This window comes from Triticum aestivum, chromosome 5D, assembly GCF_018294505.1.
Source record: "Triticum aestivum cultivar Chinese Spring chromosome 5D, IWGSC CS RefSeq v2.1, whole genome shotgun sequence".
In the NCBI taxonomy this organism is placed as follows: Eukaryota; Viridiplantae; Streptophyta; class Magnoliopsida; order Poales; family Poaceae; genus Triticum; species Triticum aestivum.
This window is the reverse complement of record NC_057808.1, coordinates 105,086,413-105,100,679: the sequence shown is the minus strand read 5'-3', so window position 1 is coordinate 105,100,679 and position 14,267 is coordinate 105,086,413.

Below are 14,267 nucleotides of genomic sequence, written 5' to 3'. Positions count from 1 at the left end.
ATAATGCCTTTGGTAAATTGTATCCTCTGCTTTGTCAACCATGCTCTACTTTTGAGCTGGTGATAATTACTCTCAAAGCTTGTGGCATATGTTTCTAAGTTGCCCTGATGGGTTGAACCTATGCCTTCCTTAATCTGTGTGAACCCGAAAGTTTTCCAAGGTTCATACTCCTCTGGTAATTCACCAGGTAGGTCTTCGCACTCAAATTATTTTTAATAGAGCAGTGAATGGAAGGTTATGCATTGGAGAAGTGGGAGTCGACCTTGAACTTTATGCTCATGCCCATGGAAACGATGTAGATCCTATCATAAAAGCTTCTTGTAATAATAATTATTTCCTTGATATAATATCATATGGTATCTGAGAATTGACCCCTTTGCAGTCGTGGTTCCGGCCATGTTCTCCTTTAAATACCATTTCTCGGACAAGTTGAAGTACTTGTCTTCTGTAGAGCAATACCCTAGTCCAACCTCTACTTTGGTTTTTCACCGAGTATTACCCCCTGGTATCTCGAGATTATCACGAAACTGCATAACTTCTTATGAGATTCTCCATCAAGTATTACATTCTCATTGATTCCAATTTTTCACGGGCTCCGAGTTATTAAACACTCAAGGACATCGATAACTGAATCGAGTCCGCATCACGATTAAACAACTCTTAGTAATCTCCTTTGCTTATGAGTTTGTACTCGATCACGTCATCCCTAGCCTGATCGGATTATCATTATCGTGCTGATTTTAACTGTGCTACCTGGTCCTTATTCCTGGAGCACAACTTTCGACGATTGAGCTAAGATTACGTCGATTTCCTTGTCTTATCGTTCCACCTCGAACAACAAGCTTGGTTCCGAGTTGGTGTCGTATCCATGGATCCTATAATATTTCGCTGCACCAGTCCTTTTGCTTGATGCAGTCGCTGTGCGATTGCTTCTTCGTGGAGCCTCTCGACAAAATTGCCATGATCATCATCAACATCTTGACTCCTTCCAGGATATCAATCGAATTGATGATGATAAGTATCATCCTCGTCCCTTGGTAATTTGAGTTACCATGAACAACATCCTTATCTTCCTTTCATCACAACATTGATCATGTTGTGGATGCGACTTGCTATCCAGCTTGTATTATGTTCTATCTTGGGGTCTTACCATCTTTTAGGTCAGGATTGTCGTGAGAATTTCACCACCTCTTAAGAATTCTTGGTACAGTGATACTTCTCACCATCACCATTCTTTCTTAGTCCCCGTGTTGTTTCTAACCGGAAAACCGACAATTAAACTATGATGTGCAACTTCAAAACTTCTAGCAACCCTATTGCTTTGAAGTTAATGGTCGATAGTTTCATTCTAAGTCTATTTCTTATTGAATCATCATTCAAACATTGATCGTGCTACCTAGTCCAAATTTCCGGGTGCACCTGTGACACCCAAGTTTTTAATTGGATTTTTCAAAAGATTTTATTTGACTCGAGGGAGGTGATTTAAATTTTTCTTCAAAAGAACTCTCCCTTTCAAAAAAAATTTTATGGCAAAAGTTTTATTTGGATTCACCCAAGATCTGTTTTTGGTCTTGGAGGTTCTTGCTTTTCTTTTGGACTCAAGACAAAATACTTTTCACTTGGAAAAATGCCTTTTGAAAATCTCTTTGAAATTTGCACTATGGCTTTTGGAATAATCCTTTGCCACTTTCAACAATTCCCTCTTGCCATGGCCTTAGTGCAAATCCATTCCCCTAACCCTCCCCTCATCTTTGGATCATGTTTTGCATCAAATCCAGCAAGTTGTACCTCTCCATATAAATTTTTCCATTCAAAACTTATTCAAATAAATTTCTGTCTTCTTTTCTAGCCATTGGTGATTTACAAAGGGGCTACCATCTCTGCTTTGATTTTTGCCCCCAAACCAACTCCTCTCCCTAGTCCTTTGAACCCTCAACCAAGATCCATGAAGATCCACTGGTCTTCAGTTCAAATTTTTCAAACTACACTTGCTGCAAGTTTGGACCAGATTTGTCAAATTTGGTGAAATTCATTCAAATCCTTTTCCAAAAATTCCAAGTAAAATCAGGCAGCCTCTGGGTGCATTGAGTGGTCACCTCACCAAGTACCAGCTCCAGAAAAATTTATCTCATTGCCAAATCTTTCTATCGAACACCTGCAGTGCATTGTCAATGTCAAGATTCAGTTAAGTTCAGAGAGCATCGCAGTGCACTGTCGTTTTCTTCAGAGATGGTTGTCGATCTCGCCAGTGACACTGTGTCGCCTTGCTCCTCGTCCCTTCCCCCTTGTTCCTACACCGCACGAGCGTCTGGCACCTTGCGGACGTCGGCGACGAGCAGCAGAAGGTGCGCCGCCCCGTGACCGACGCCAGCGGCGGCTTTGCGGCCGCCAGCGGGAGGCACGGCGCTGACGGCGCCACCCAGCGCCGCCCAAACCACCGGAGCTCGCCGCGTGGCCTTCCACTCCCCCGAACGCGCTGCCACCCTCGTCGTGAACCGCAGGGCGCGGAGCGCGCTCTCTGCCGCCGCCGTGCCCGTGCGGCCATCTCACCGTGGACCGACACCATTACGCCAAGACCAACTCCGTTTAGCTGTGGAATGACACCAGTAACATCCACTGATGCTGCCTGGCCACTCAAACCTCCTGCCAATCCACTGCATCGCCGTAATCGCTCGCCGGAGATTCTTCGTTCACGGCCACCCCGTCGATCTGCCTATAAATAGAGGCCCCGAGCTTCAACTCGAACCCACACCATCCCTGCACTCCACCTAGAGCACGCCTAGCCACTGGAAGAGCCTCGAGGAGGTCTCCTCCCTCGACTCCGGCCGCCGCGACCCGCCACGGGATCCAGCTCGATTCGCTCCCGTGCGTGCGCCTCCGCCTCCCATCTCTTGCCAGTAGCTTCACTATGCATCTCTCCTTTTGACCCGCGCTTCAATTCGAAGTTTGCAGCCCTCCACCGGAGTTCTCCACCCTCACCCGAGCCGCCGCCCGCCGGAGAAAGTGTCGCCGTCGACGTGGTGCTCCCCGTTGGTCGAGTCCACCACCCACCGACGCGGAAGAAGACGTTGAAGCTCTTGGTACCCTCCGATCCTCCTAACTCGCCGTGGTTCGACGCCGGCGTCCACCGCAGTCTTCGGGCGCCGGCGAGCTTTTCAAACCTGACATGTGGACCCCGCATGTCAGCCTCTGTTCTATTCTTTCGCGAACCGTTTTCTGTTGGCGCCTTCGGGCAAATACGCTTTCCCTCTTGAGTTTGCGCATTTCCAGTCGAACCGTTTTCTGTTTTCTCAGTTAAAACCCTGGGACTTTTCTGTTTCATTACAGATGGGTCCCTGGACAGAAACCTTTATAACTTTTTAATAAAAAGGAATTTTTGAGTGATTCCTTTTCTGACCTTCTTAAATTTTTGTCTAGTTTTTTATGGGATTTATTTGGAAATTTTTTGGAGAAGTTTCTGTGCACGCATTGGTTTTCACGTTAGTGCCCGTTTTCGTGATTGCCGTAGGTTCCGGAAGAGGTGACGGAGCCGCGAACTTCGCCGAGCTAGACTCCGACTTCTCCGAACCAGGCAAGCATGTTTGAACATTTGATATGATAAGTGTTTTGCATGTTTGCTTGAAAGTTTGTGCGTGGCATATGAGTGTCGGTAAATACCTCGTTGCTTGTAAGGTAACTACCCGCGTGTTCCAAAGTTGCGATGATCTCTGATGAGAGATGGCCTAATCATGTGGTGACATGAAGGGCAGCAAGGTGGTACTGTTGTAGCATACCAGCCTTGCGTCATCCGACTTTCTCCGACGTTAACGTGGACGGAGTCACGTTATCGTTATTTTCCCCGCATGTTCCAAAGTTGCGATGATCTCTGATGAGAGATGGCCTAATCATGTGGTGACATGAAGGGCAGCAAGGTGGTACTGTTGTAGCATACCAGCCTTGCGTCATCCGACTTTCTCCGATGTTAACGTGGACGGAGTCACGTTATCGTTCTTTCCCTCTTCCGTGCTACCACATGTTTCATTTGCCAGGATGCGGTTTAGTAAGTTGGTAACCTCTTTCCGTGTACACACCAAACAGAGGGGCCGGGATGATGGTACCTTGGCCCAGGATTAAAGCCAGTCATCCGGTCAGGGGGCATGGATGTTTCCGGTTGGGACCGAGAGGGGGGGCACCCCCTTAGAGCGCGCGTATAGAAATTTGATCCCATGCTACGCGAGGTTGTAGCCTCCCGGTCTCAAGGTTTTTCTTGAACGTTGCTGAGGGTGATCCCTGGCTTCGGAATGTTGAATTGGGTGTGTACTGGTTAGATGTGTTTCTTCCAAAACACCGTAAACGGAACTAGTCCCTGTGACTACTGAAATCCGTTGGCTGTGGTTAAGTACAAACTCTGCAGAGTCAATTCCTTCCAAGTCATCGTATCCATGATCAAGTAGTGTAATCAGTATATCCATATCTATCCGCGTGAAAAACTTGTCCCCGGTGAACAAGCTCAAGTGGTAAATCCAGTTAAATTATTATTCATGTGGATGGACTAACTTTATATTTGTCTCGTACTTGTGATAATTTATGTTCCCGAACTATTGTATTATTGAGCTACAATATAAGGCCTTTATGTGACGTCGCGCAGACGTCCGACTGTGGCATGTTCGTCTTTTATTTTCTGTTATAAGCCCTTTATGTGATGTCGCTCAGACGTCCGACTGTGGCATTATTATTATTCTTGCAGTTTCCTCTCGAGGAGTCATTCAGACACTCGTTTGGCACCAGTATTACTATTCTTGCAGTTTCCGCTCGAGGAGTCATTCAGACACTCGTTTGGCACCAGTATTACTATTCTTGCAGTTTCCGCTCGAGGAGTCATTCAGACCCTCGCTTGGCACCCAGTATTTATTATCTCTATGTCTGATCGCACTGGTTAAATTGTTCTCATGCTTCATGTTTGCATTTGTTATATCTTTTTGTCCGAGCTGTCTTGCGAGTACTTTCATAGTACTCACCTGGCTTGTTGATTTGGCCAGATGTTGACGAAGGTGATCTCTTGGATGAAGAGTTTGATAGCGCGTCCGACGCCTAGAGGAGTCCCAGTCAGTCCCGCGCGATCCCGGATATTGGTCACTTGTTTTATATACGCTTCCGCCACCCGCAATAAGTCTCCTCGAGCCTCACTCCGACGCTCGAAGAGCTGTAGTCTTCAGGAGTCATATCACTCGCTTCGCAGTGATATTTTCCACCACCGTCATTATCGTGAGTTAGTAGTATGCCACCCTATCCGCCGTCTTGTGTTATCGGCGTGCTTGTAATAAATTGTTGGGCAGTTTCCGCTCAACTTTGTATTATATTCAGTACTCCTGGTAATTTTCTTCTGTGACCATGATATTGTCTACCAGTGAGAAGGAATTCTTCCTTACTGGTCCGTAAAAGGGATTGGTCTCTCAATAATTATATTATTGAAAAACCGGTCGTGACAAGCTTGGTATCAGAGCCAGGCTGACTGTAGGAAGCCACTAGGTGCGATCGCTAATCGGTTATTAGCGTCTTTTGTGCTTTTTTCAGCATTTTGCAATTGTAGCTATTTTCTGTTGGTCATCATAAATTTATGACATGACTACTCAGAATTTTTGCCTACTTTTGTAGATGGCTGGCAGCAGCTGTGAGAATCGAGTGTTCACGAACGTGCCCGAGGGGTTTGTCAAGCTCCTCGTCTCCATCACCAAGCTCGCGATCGGGCCAGCAGCTCGCCCGGAGTTCACACTCTATCAGCACAAGCTCAGCGACGACGTGTCTATGCACCAAGCTGTGGTGCAATTCAAGGGAGGACGCTCTGCAGCTCGCCACTTCCGTTTTGTGGGAAGGGCCATGCCTACGGAGAGGCATGCCATGCAGATGGCTGCCCGTGAGGCGATAGCTCGTCTTCGGGACATCCTTCCTACGATGAAGACTCGTCGCTACCGCTACCTCCCATGCCATGTGCCTTACACCAGTCACTATGCATTCGCCTGCCATCGGGGAGAGCGAGATGAAGCCATCGAGATGGTTGTGGAGTATCTCAAGGCTCTGGAGGAGTCTTTCGACAACCTCGTAGACGATCTTGTGGCTGCCCGCATGGACTTAGTCGGGGCGGTCCTGCCAGCAGGAAGGAGCTTCTCACACGGCACCGCCTCTGACATTCGTCTCGTCTTCAGCCTCGTATGCACCGGCCGTTTTGGCCACTGCTCGCCGTCTGCCTACCACTGAGGAGTTCGACCGAGTCATCGCTCCTACTCCAGTCAGAGCCGCACCGCCTGCCGCACCCGCTCTACCGCCCGTCGCTCCCGCACCGTCACCGCAGCGCAGCGTTACGCGCCAGGAGCCAGCTAGAGAGGAGGTGGAGGTGGATTCTCCTGGACCGCTGAGTCTTGCCATCGGCAAGGGAAAGGAAATCTTCACCATCTCCGACTGAGAGCACCGAGTAGCCGCGCATTATGCCTGCTTGTATGATGTGTTGCTCCCATTCGAACGCAACCAACCCCCGTCGTTTTGGCCGCCAGACGGCGATTTCCGACCACCCCCGACGCGCGCCGCCACGCGATTTGGTCGCCGGAGCTCTCTCCGACGCCGACGCCGACGTGGCTCAGTGGGCCCCGCCCCTGGGTCGCTGACCCGTGGGCCCCTGGGGCCCGGCTGCCCTGTTGACTTTAGTCAACTGCTGACTGGGCAGGCCCCAGCCACTGACTGGTGGGCCCAGGTGCCCCACTTTGACCAGTTGACCGAGGTCAACGCTGACTGGGCCGGCTTCTGTCACAGACATGTGGGCCCCCACTTTGATAATTAGTTTATTAAATGTTTTTATAAAAACAAGTAACTATACTAGCCTAAACACTCACTTACATATGGGGCCCACACCCCTAATTTGCTTAGTTAGATTAGTTTAATCCACTGTTAAGCTAACAGAGGCTGACATGTGGGTCCCGCTGGAACCACGGGTCAGGTTTGACCTGGTCAGCCGACCTGTGTTGACTGCTGATGTCACCCACACGTCATGCTGAAGTCATGTCCCTTTTCTATTAATTCTATTAATTTAAATAATTTCATAAAACTATTAAAACTTTAGAAAATCATAGAAAATAAAGCGTAGCTCGGATGGAAAAACTTTATACATGAAAATTGCTCAGAAAAATCCAACGAATCCGAATACGCGGTCCGTTTACCTGTTAGATGCCTCTAACTACCTGAGCATGGAACTTTCCCCCCTCCGGTCATCTGTCTGACACAGGTCCGGAACCGGGAAATCATTCACGGTTGAATTCCCCCTTCACCTTTATCGTGTAGCCATACGTTAGGTCACCCCAGCACAACATATTGCCATGTTATGCTTTGTGATGCTATGCTTGCTTTTATATTTATTGTTTCTTCCCCCTCTTCTCTCCGGTAGACCCCGAGACCGATGCCGCCCCTATGATCGACTACGTCGACGATGACCCCTCCTTGCCAGAGCAACCAGGCAAGCCCCCCCCCCCTTGATCACCAGATATTGCCTATTCTTCTCTATACAGCTTGCATTAGAAGAGTGTAGCATGTTACTGCTTTCGGTTAATCCTATATTGATGCATAGCCTGTCATTGTTGCTACAGTTGTTACCCTTACCTGCTATCCTACTGCTTAGTATAGGATGCTAGTGTTCCATCAGTGGCCCTATACTCTTGTCCGTCTGCCATGCTATACTACTGGGCCGTGATCACTTCGGGAGGTGATCACGGGTATATATTATATACTTTATATACATGACACATGTGGTGACTAAAGTCGGGTCGGCTCGTTGAGTACCCGGAAGTGATTCTGATGAGAGGGCTGAAAGGACAGGTGTCTCCATCCCGGTAGAGGTGGGCCTGGGTTCCTGACGGCCCCCGACTGTTACTTTGTGGCGGAGCGACAGGGCAGGTTGAGACCACCTAGGAGAGAGGTGGGCCTGGCCCTGGTCGGCGTTCGCGGATACTTAACACGCTTAACGAGATCTTGGAATTTGATCTGAGTCCAGCCATTTGGTCTATATGCACTAACCAACTATGCGGGAACAGTTATGGGCACTCGGCGTCGTGGTATCAGCCGAAGCTCTTTTTGACGTCAGCGACTGAGTGGCGGCGCCGCATTGGACCGTAAGCTCGCGCTTGTATTAAGGGGGCTAGGTCTGCTTCCGGCCGCGTACGCAACATGCAGGTGTGCAATGGGAGATGGGCCCAGACCCCTGCGCGCATAGGATTTAGACCGGCGTGCTGACCTCTCTGTTGAGCCTAGGTGGGGCTGCGACGTGTTGATCTTCCGAGGCCGTGCATGACCCAAGAAAGTGTGTCCGGCCAAATGGGATCGAGTGTGTTGGGTTATGTGGTGCACCCCTGCAGGGAAGTTTATCTATTCAAATAGCCGTGTCCCTCGGTAAAAGGACGACTCGGAGTTGTACCTTGACCTTATGACAACTAGAACTGGATACTTAATAAAACACACCCTTCCAAGTGCCAGATATAACCCGGTGATCGCTCTCTAACAGGGCGACGAGGAGGGGATCGCCGGGTAGGATTGTGCTATTGGAAATATGCCCTAGAGGCAATAATAAAATGGTTATTATTATATTTCCTTGTTCTTGATAATTGTCTATTGTTCATGCTATAATTGTGTTATCCGGAAATCGTAATACATGTGTGAACACATAGACCATAACATGTCCCTAGTGAGCCTCTAGTTGACTAGCTCGTTGATCAATAGATGGTTACGGTTTCCTGACCATGGACATTGGATGTCATTGATAACGGGATCACATCATTAGGAGAATGATGTGATGGACACGACCCAATCCTAAGCATAGCACTATATCGTGTAGTTCGTTTGCTGAAGCTTTTCTAATGTCAAATATCATTTCCTTAGACCATGAGATCGTGCAACTCCCGGATACCGTAGGAATGCTTTGGGTGTACCAAACGTCACAACGTAACTGGGTGGCTATAAAGGTGCACTACAGGTATCTCCGAAAGTGTCTGTTGGGTTGGCTCGGATCGAGACTGGGATTTGTCACTCCGTATGACGGAGAGGTATCTCTGGGCCCACTCAGTAATGCATCATCATAATGAGCTCAATGTGACTAAGTAGTTAGTCACGGGATCATGCATTACGGAACGAGTAAAGTGACTTGCCGATAACGAGATTGAACGAGGTATTGGGATACCGACGATCGAATCTCGGGCAAGTAACGTATCGATTGACAAAGGGAATTGTATACAGGATTGCTTGAATCCTCGACATCGTGGTTCATCCGATGAGATCATCGTGGAACATGTGGGAGCCAACATGGGTATCCAGATCCCGCTGTTGGTTATCGGCTAGAGAGGTGTCTCGGTCATGTCTGCATGATTCCCGAACCCGTAGGGTCTACACACTTAAGGTTCGATGACTCTAGGTTTATAAGGAAGGTTTGTATGTGATTACCGAATGTTGTTCGGAGTCCCGGATGAGATCCCGGACGTCACGAGGAGTTCCAAAATGGTCCGGAGGTAAATATTTATATATGGGAAGTCACCATACGGTCACCGGAAATATTCGGGGGTATACCGGTATTGTACCGGGACCACCGGAGGGGTTCCGGGGGTCCACCGGGATGGTCCACATGCCCCGGAGGGACTTATGGGCTGTAGGTGGAAGGGAACCAGCCCTAAGTGGGCTGGGCACCAACCCCCCCTAGGGCCCATGCGCCTAGGGTTTGGGGGGAACCCTAAAGGGGGGCGCCCCCCTTGCTTGGGGGGCAAGCCACCTCCCCCTAGCCGCCGCCCCTCCCACCAGATGGGATCTAAGGGGTGCGCCCCCCCCTCTCCCTTGCACCTATATATAGTGGAGGGGTGGGAGGGCAGCCACACCTTATCCAAGGCGCAGCCCCTCCCCTCCCCAACACCTCTCCTCCTCCGCGTGTGCTTGGCGAAGCCCTCCCGGAGAACTGTCACTCCACCACCACCACGCCGTCGTGCTGCTGTTGGAGCCTTCTTCCTCAACCTCTCCCTCCTCCTTGCTGGATCAAGGCGTGGGAGACGTCACCGCTCCGTACGTGTGTTGAACGCGGAGGTGCCGTCCGTTCGGCGCTTGGATCATCGGTGATTTGGATCACGACGAGTATGACTCCATCAACCCCGTTCTCTTGAACGCTTCCGCTCGCGATCTACAAGGGTATGTAGATGCACTCCTCCCCTCTCGTTGCTAGTAAACTCCATAGATTGATCTTGGTGATGCGTAGAATTTTTTTTAATTTCTCAATGATCCCCATCAGTGGCATCATGAGCTAGGTCTATGCGTAGTTTCTATGCACGAGTAGAACACAAGTTGTTGTGGGTGTGGATTTTGTCAATTTACTTGCCTTTACTAGTCTTATCTTGATTCGGCGGCATCGTGGGATGAAGCGGCCCGGACCGACCTTACACGTACGCTTACGTGAGACAGGTTCCACCAACTGACATGCACTAGTTGCATAAGGTGGCTAGCGGGTGTCTGTCTCTCCCACTTTAGTCGGACCGGATTCGGTGAAAAGGGTCCTTATGAAGGGTAAATAGAAATTGGCATATCACGTTGTGGTTTTGGCGTAGGTAAGAAACGTTATTGCTAGAAACCTATAGCAGCCACGTAAAATTGCAACAACAATTAGAGGACGTCTAACTTGTTTTTGCAGCAAGTGTCATGTGATGTGATATGGCCAGAAGGATGTGATGAATGATATATGTGATGTATGAGATTGATCATGTTCTTGTAATAGGAATCACGACTTGCATGTCGATGAGTATGACAACCGGCATGAGCCATAGGAGTTGTCTTAATTTATTTATGACCTGCGTGTCAACTGAAACGTCATGTAATTACTTTACTTTATTGCTAACCGTTAGCCATAGTAGTAGAAGTAATAGTTGGCGAGACAACTTCATGAAGACACGATGATGGAGATCATGGTGTCATGCCGGTGACGATGATGAACATGGCACCCCGAAGATGGAGATCAAAAGGAGCAAAATGATATTGGCCATATCATGTCACTATTTGATTGCATGTGATGTTTATCATGTTTTACATCTTATTTGCTTAGAACGACGGTAGCATAAATAAGATGATCCCTCGCTAAAATTTCAAGAAAGTGTTCCCCCTAACTGTGCACCGTTGCGAAGGTTCGTTGTTCCGAAGCACCACGTGATGATCGGGTGTGATAGGTTCTAACGTTCGCATACAACGGGTGTAAGCCAGATTTACACACGCAATACACTTAGGTTGACTTGACGAGCCTAGCATGTACAGACATGGCCTCGGAACACAAGAGACCGAAAGGTCGAACATGAGTCGTATAGCAGATACGATCAACATGAATATGTTCACCGATGATGACTAGTCCGTCTCACGTGATGATCGGACACGGCCTAGTTGACTCGGATCATGTATCACTTAGATGACTAGAGGGATGTCTGTCTGAGTGGGAGTTCGTTAATAATTTGATTAGATGAACTTAATTATCATGAACTTAGTCTAAAAGCCTTTACAATATGTCTTGTAGATCAAATGGCCCACGCTAATGTTGCCCTCAACTTCAACGGGTTCCTAGAGAAAACCAAGCTGAAAGACGATGGTAGCAACTACACGGACTGGGTCCGTAACCTGAGGATTATCCTCATAGCTGCCAAGAAAGCATATGTCCTTGAAGCACCGCTAGGTGATGCACCTGTTTTCCCAGCAACTCAGGACGTTCTGAACGCCTGGCAGTCACGTAGTGATGATTACTCCCTGGTTCAGTGCGGCATGCTTTACAGCTTAGAACCGGGGCTCCAAAAGCGTTTTGAGCAGCACGGAGCATATGAGATGTTCCAAGAGCTGAAAATGGTTTTCCAAGCTCATGCCCGGGTCGAGAGATATGAAGTATCCGAGAAGTTCTACAGTTGTAAGATGGAGGAGAATAGTTCCATCAGCGAACACATACTCAAAATGTCTGGGTTGCACAACCGCTTGTCTCAGCTGGGAGTTAATCTCCCGGATGACGCGGTCGTTGACAGAATCCTTCAGTCGCTCCCACCTAGCTACAAGAGCTTTGTGATGAACTTCAATATGTAGGGGATGGAAAAGACCATTCCTGAGGTATATTCAATGCTGAAATCAGCGGGGGTGGAGATCAAAAAGGAACATCAAGTGTTGATGGTGAATAAAACCACTAAGTTCAAGAAAGGCAAGGGTAAGAAGAACTTCAAGAAAGACGGCAAGGGAGTTGCCGCGCCCGGTAAGCAAGCTGCCGGGAAGAAGACAAAGAATGGACCCAAGCCTGAGACTGAGTGCTTTTATTGCAAGGGAAACGGTCACTGGAAGCGGAACTGCCCCAAGTACTTAGCTGATAAGAAGGCTGGCAATACCAAAGGTATATGTGATATACATGTTATTGATGTGTACCTAACCAGCGCTTGTAGTAGCTCCTGGGTATTTGATACCGGTGCGGTTGCTCATATTTGTAACTCAAAGTAGGAGCTACGGAATAAGCGGAGACTGGCAAAGGACGAGGTGACGATGCGCGTCGGGAATGGTTCCAAGGTCGATGTGATCGCCGTCGGCACGCTACCTCTACATTTACCTACGGGATTAGTTTTAAACCTCAATAATTGTTATTTAGTGCCAGCTTTGAGCATGAACATTGTATCTGGATCTCATTTAATGCGAGATGGCTACTCATTTAAATCCGAGAATAATGGTTGTTCTATTTATATGAGAGATATGTTTTATGGTCATGCCCCGCTGGTCAATGGTTTATTCTTAATGAATCTCGAACGTGATGTTACACATATTCATAGTGTGAATGCCAAGAAATGTAAGGTTGATAATGATAGTCCCACATACTTGTGGCACTGCCGCCTTGGTCACATTGGTGTCAAACGCATGAAGAAACTCCATGCAGATGGACTTTTGGAATCTCTTGATTATGAATCATTTGACACGTGCGAACCATGCCTCATGGGCAAAATGACCAAGACTCCGTTCTCCGGAACAATGGAGCGAGCAACCAACTTATTAGAAATCATACATACTGATGTGTGCGGTCCAATGAGCGTTGAGGCTCGCGGTGGCTATCGTTATGTTCTCACCCTCACTTATGACTTGAGTAGATATGGGCATGTCTATTTAATGAAACACAAGTCTGAGACCTTTGAAAAGTTCAAGGAATTTCAGAGTGAGATTGAGAATCAACGTGACAGGAAAATAAAGTTCTTACAATCAGATCGTGGAGGGGAATGTTTGAGTCACGAATTTGGCACACACTTAAGGAAATGTGGAATTGTTTCACAACTCACGCCGCCTGGAACACCTCAGCGTAATGGTGTGTCCGAACATCGTAATCGCATTCTATTGGATATGGTGCTATCTATGATGTCTCTTACCGATCTACCGCTATCATTCTGGGGTTATGCTTTAGAGACTGCCGCATTCACTTTAAATAGGGCTCCGTCGAAATCCGTTGAGACGACACGGTATGAATTATGGTTTGGAAAGAAACCTAAGCTGTCGTTTCTTAAAATTTGGGGATGCGATGCTTATGTCAAGAAACTTCAACCTGAAAAGCTCGAACCCAAGTCGGAAAAATGCGTCTTCATAGGATACCCTAAGGAAACCATTGGGTATACCTTCTACCTCAGATCCGAAGGCAAGATCTTCGTTGCCAAGAACGGGTCCTTTCTGGAGAAAGAGTTTCTCTCGAAAGAAGTAAGTGGGAGGAAAGTGAAACTTGATGAAATGACCCCTCTCGAACCAGAAAGTAGCGCAGCACAAGAAAATTTTTCTGTGGTGCCTGCACCGACTAGAGAGGAAGTTAATGATGGCGATCATGATCAAGTTACCACTGAACTTCGTAGGTCCACAAGGACACGCTCCGCACCAGAGTGGTACGGCAACCCTGTCCTGGAAATCATGTTGTTGGACAACGGTGAACCTTCGAACTATGAAGAAGCGATGGCGGGCCCAGATTCCAACAAATGGCTTGAAGCCATGCAATTCGAGATAGGATCCATGTATGAAAACAAAGTATGGACTTTGACAGACTTGCCCGATGATCGGCGAGCGATAAAAAATAAATGGATCTTTAAGAAGAAGACGGACACGGATGGAAATGTTACCATCTATAAAGCTTGACTTGTCGCTAAGGGTTATCGACAAGTTCAAGGAGTTGACTACGATGAGACCTTCTCACCCGTAGCGAAGCTGAAGTCCGTCCGAATCATGTTAGCAATTGCCGCATTCTACGA